This window comes from Cervus elaphus, chromosome 7, assembly GCF_910594005.1.
Source record: "Cervus elaphus chromosome 7, mCerEla1.1, whole genome shotgun sequence".
Taxonomy (NCBI): Eukaryota; Metazoa; Chordata; class Mammalia; order Artiodactyla; family Cervidae; genus Cervus; species Cervus elaphus.
The window spans coordinates 30287473-30293472 of record NC_057821.1 but is presented as its reverse complement, the minus strand read 5'-3'; positions in this window follow the sequence as shown (position 1 = coordinate 30293472).

The following is a 6000-nucleotide window of genomic DNA, read 5'->3' as shown; positions in this document are numbered from 1 at the left end:
TGTTGCACTGGCTGTGATTTCTAGATTAATTTTGACTGTAAGAACTGGGAGCCAGAATCCTTGCCTTATTCTCAATTTTGAGGAGAAGTAGTCAGTCTTTTATCAATAGATATGTTTAACTTTTGTTTCTTTGTATCATCTAGTAGGATTATAAAGTTTCATTCTCTTCTTGGTTTGATGTGATTGTCATGAAAGGGTGTGAAATTTTGTCCAGCATTTATTCTGCATTTCTTCATTTTATTCTTTATTCAATTAACATGGTGAATTTCACTGGTTAATTTTCATGAGTTAAACTAACTTTGCCTCTTGGCAGTGGACTCTTGATCATACTCTTGATCTTTTTAGAGACAATCTGGATTTCAGTTACTAATTTTTTCTGTCCAATTACTAGGGTAGTTACTAGGTAAGAATTTTTGGGTCTGTAATCATGAGTGATAGTAAACAGTATTTTTCTTTTCTTACAATGTTTTTGTCTAGTTTCTGTACCAACTTAGTGCTGGTTTCATTACATGACTTGGGAAATACTCCCTTCTTCTCTATTTTCTGAAAGAGTTTGTTTAGCATTGGTATTCCTCTTAAATGTTCAATAGGACACTAGTGTAAACATTTATTATTTCCTTTCTTTTGCTTACTTTTAGTTTAATTTCATCTTCCTTTTTCAACTTTTGAAGGTGAATATGTAGGTCATTGATATTAGATCATTTCCCTTTATTTTAAACATAAAACATTTAAAGCTATAAATTTTCCTCTAAGCACTGATTTAGCTGCATCTAACACATTTTGAATTTTTTTTTTAAAAAATTTACTTTTAATTGGAGTATAATTACTTTACAATATTGTGATAGTTTCTGCCATACATCAACATGAATCAGCCATAGGTATACATGTCCCCTCCTTCTTGAACCTTCCTTCCATCTCCCTCACCATCCCTCCCCTGTAGGTTGTCACAGAGCTCTAGTGGAGTGGAGGTGATGGAATTCCAGCTGAGTTATTTCAAATCCTCAAAGATGATGCTGTGAAAGTGCTGCACTCAATATGCCAGCAAATTTGAAAAACTCATCAGTGGACACAGGACTGGAAACAGTTTTCATTCCAATCTCAAAGAAAGGCAATGCCAAAGAGTGTTCAAACTATCACACAGTTGCACTCATCTCACATGCTAGCAAAGTAATGCTCAAAATTCTCCAAGCTAGGCTTTAAAAGTAGGTGAACTGAAAACTTCCAGATGTTCAAGCTGGATTTAGAAAAGGCAGAGGAACCAGAGATCAAATTGCCAACATCCGTTGGATCATCGAAAAAGCAAGAGAGTTCCAGAAAAACATCTACTTCTGCTTCATTGACTATGCTAAAGCCTTTGACTGTGTGGATCACAGCAAGCTGTGGAAAATTCTTAAGGAGATGGGAATACCAGACCACCTTTCCTGCCTCCTGAGAAATCTGTATGCAGGTCAAGAAGCAACAGTTAGAACCGGACATGGAACAATGGACTGGTTCCAAATCGGGAAAGGAGTACATCAAGGCTGTATATTGTCACCCAGCTTATTTAACTTATATGCAGAGTACATTATGAGAAATGCTGGACTGGATGAAGCACAAGCTGGAATCAAGATTGCCGGGAGAAATATCAATAACCTCAGATATGCAGATGACACCACTCTTATGGCAGAAAGTGAAGAGGAACTAAAGAGCTTCTTGATGAAAGTGAAAGAGGAGAGTGAAAAAGCTGACTTAAAACTCAGCATCCAAAAAGCTAAGATCATGGCATCTGGTCCCAGCACTTCATGGCAAATAGATGGGGGAAACAAGGGAAACAATGGCAGACTTTATTTTCTTGGGCTCCAAAATCATTGCAGATTGTGACTGCAGCCATGAAAATTAAAAAACGCTTGCTCCTTGGAAGACAAGCTATGACCAACCTAGACAGCATATTAAAAAACCAGGATGTATTACTGTGTTAGAATACAGTATTTATCTTTCTCTTTCTGACTCACTTCATGAAGAATTGATTTACAGGGCAACAGTGGAGAAACAGACATAGAGAATAGACTTATGGGGGGAGAGGGTGAGATGTATGGAAAGAATAACATGGAAACTTACATTACTGTATGTAAAATAGATAGCCAACGGGAATTTGTTGTATGGCTCAGGAGTCTCAAGCAGGGGCTCTGTATCAACCTAGAGGGGTGCGGTGGGGAGGGTAATGGGAGGGAATTTCCAAAGGAAGGGGATATATGTATACCTGTGGCTGATTCATGCTGAGGTTTGACAGAAAACAGCAAAACTCTGTAAAGCAATTATACTTCAATAAAAAAAATAAATAAGTTAAAAGAAAAAAAAAAAAAAACACAAAAAACCAAGATGTTACTTTGCCAGCAAAGGTCTGTCTAGTCAAAGCTATGGTTTCTCCAATAGTCATGTGTGGATGTGAGAGTTGGACCATAAAGAAAGCTGAGTGCAGAAGAACTGATACTTTTGAACTGTAGTGTTGGAGAAGACTCTTGAGAGTCCCTTGGACTGCAAGGAGATCCAACTAGTCAATCCTAAAGGAAATCAGTCCTGAATATTCATTGGAGGGACTAATGCTGAAGTTGAAACTCCTATACTTTGGACACCTGATGCGAAGAACTGACTCATTGGAAAGGACCCTGATGCTGGGAAGACTGAAGGTGGGAGGAGAAGGCGACGACAGAGGATGAGATGGTTCGATGGCATCACTGACTCAATGGACACGAGTTTGAATAAGCTCCGGGAGTTGGTGACGGAAAGGGAAGCCTGGCGTGCTGCAGTCCGCGGTGTTGCAAAGAGTCGGACATGACTGAGTGACCGAACTGATACTGATTAAATGAGGATGAACAACTTCTTCTGGCATTGTAGTAACCCTGTTCAATCCCAACCTCAGTGGTGTCATCATATTATACATCACTGGTGTGTTCTCACACTTGGAGTGTGTAATTTTTCTGACAGCTAATGAAGATTAAAAACATGGGAATAGAAGTAAATCATATCCAGTAATAATTATCAGTGCACATAACTCAACTCCAAGAGAAGTTCTCTCCATGATACTTAAATAGTTTATTCTAATTCACTTTCTTCTCATGTAACTCAACTTGCCAGAAGCGTACAGAAATGAATTAATGTCATTTGTCCGTTTTCATCCCTCATATATGACTGTGCCTTATGGTCCATGATAATTTGATGCTTAAAATGTTTTGCATGGATTTCATATAATTGGGAGTGAGTATGGACTCTGAAAATTACCAAAAGGCAGAATCCATATTTCTTCTATCAAGTACTTTGAAAGTCACATCCTTTCAGTGTGTTTCATCTCTTAAGTTTGTTGGGGGAAAAGAAAGAAGCTGAGAGCTGCTGTTTTTAGAAATACTCTGCTCTAATTATTTTATACCATCTGTATATTCCCAACAAGTTTATAATATTGCACATAAGAATTTCATGATTGCTAGCACCCAATAGATTGGCAGAAGCTAAGTATTCTACAAGTCTAGCAACCACAGCATGAGGAATATTGGAACTTGCTATGAAAATGCTATAGTCCTGGTTGTCAAATATTTCCCAGGTTTAAATAATTCAATTTTACTGCCAGTGTTGGATTGCTCTTTAAATTTTCCTCCTCAAAATAAAATTTAAAGCATGAATATATAACAATTTAATGATATTAATATGTAAATATTTATTATTATTTAATATATATTGAGGTGAACTGGAATGATACATGCCAAATTCATGATAATGGTTGTCTCTGGGTTGGGTTTTGGGTCAAAGAGTGGTAATTAAAAGGGATATGGATAATATTTATGATATTTTGTGTGCTAAAATATGCTTGATTTAAATATATAAAAATCATAATTGATAATTCTGAGTTGTGGGAAGATAGATTTTCTATGTGTAATATTTTAAATATCCAAAATAAAGAATAACCAGAAAATAAAGTAGAATCATGTGTTAAAATATCAGTTCAAATTAAACTTCTCTCTGATGATAATAATAGCTAATATGTATTGAATAATTATGTACTAAGTACTACGGAAAATTTTTTAAATCTTTCTCTTATTGAGTCCTTACAACAGTCAAGATCACTGAAGCATAAAGACTGTTTTCTGGTACCTGTCTTAAATAGAAAGAAAAATACCGAATTGCTCTCTTAAAATTATACTTTTAAAAATGTAGTATTTTTATATGACTTCCAAACCAAAATTTTTTCTACAGATGGAATAAATTATCTGGAAACAATATAACAAATTAAAAATGTTTATTAATCCATAAGCTCTTGATAAACTTTTTTTTATAGTAACAAGTCAATTATTGGATGTAGGCTAGCAATCACAGCTAATTTCATTTGTTTATATATTATGACAAAACTCTTGACAAGACACCAAGGGAAATTATTGATAAAAATATTTTGGAAATATTAAATAGTTTTGTTCAGTTTTCAGAGTTTTGGTCGTTACTTTTTGAGTTATAATTTTCAAAGATTACTTTCAATACTTCTGAGGGCTGAACTTGGCCTTGAATTTTAGAGATGTCAGGCAGAGACAATTAAATTAATAAGACAAAGATGTACAGTTTCATCTTTATGTATTCCATTTTTAAATGTCTCATGCTTCCTTCCTCCCTCAGTTAGAATAATTATGACAAGTTGTCCTTGAAATGTGGCCCTTAGCATGATGAGGAATTGTGAAAGAAATTTCAGGACAATTCATTCCCTTATCTATAAACACAGCTTAATTCATGTTTATCAGTGATGATGGGTCTAGAGTAATTTTTTTTTTTTTAGTGTAACTGTGTATCATGTTGAAGAATTCCTCAGAAACTGTTCTAACTAGGACAATTCCTTGAAGGGCATTAATTGCTGCTTGGGGATTTACCCTCCCAATGGCCCCAGTTAAGGAAAGCATGTCACATTATTCTTTTGTTTCCATAAGGGCACCACTTGCTCTATGAAAAGGAGTCCATCCCCTGACACAATGAATGCTCTAATGGGTCCTTCCTTCCTGCTAAAACCATATCTTTTTGGTAGACTCAAGACTCTTGTGTAGTAATGATAATCATAGTAATTTTCAGAGTCTGCTTTCATATATTGATGTAGTAGTTTAGAACATATAATGTAGGTAGCCATTTATGTTGGTAATTTCAAAGATGTGAAAACCAGAGATCAGATTGTTCCACATGATAAAGAGGCATAGATTAGCCAGACAAATACAGGGAATGTTGACAGTCACAGGAAGGACAGAAGAGAAAGGAGTTGCTTGAATACTACTTAAGCACTAAGTAAGAGTATTGAAGGACTAATGTTAGGAAAAAATAACCTGACCAGTTATATGGGGATGGGAAAAAGAGACTCATGTCCCTATTTCTTCCATGTCTTATTTTTTAAAAAAGAGATATTTCATTCCATAGCTTATACCTTTGATGAGGTTTTTATTTCCCTCTCCTCTGGTAAGAAGAAATTAAACCATAAATTTAACCATCCTACAGTTTCCCTATTTACATATGATATTATTTTTTTGTGTGTCTCTTATCTCATTCCTTTCTAACTTCTGTAAGAATGTTGAAGGATGGGTCTTGCAACAGATAAATGTATCTGACAGCTGCTATTTTGTTTGAAGTAATGTACTAAGTTATTCATGCAACTGTATGAAGAAGGAGAAAATTATATCAACTTTAGAAGTAGCAATGACAGCATTTGGGTTCATATTTCTCATGATGCAGTATCTCCCATTCTATGAAAATACAGAAAAATTTTGGAACTTTCCCATTATCCCACAAGTGGTAGTGATCTCTAAATGAAATACTCTTTATGATTTTTTTCACCATTGCTATCTTTTGATTCTGTCATGGTAAACTTCAGGATCCACTGGGCAGCAGCCATACTGTCTTTGGTAAGGTCTGAACTTTAGCCTTGAGGAGGAAGGCTCCTTTCCAAGTTTTAGAGCTCTATTTATATCTTTATAGTTACTCTCCTTCCATAACTTAATAGTTCTT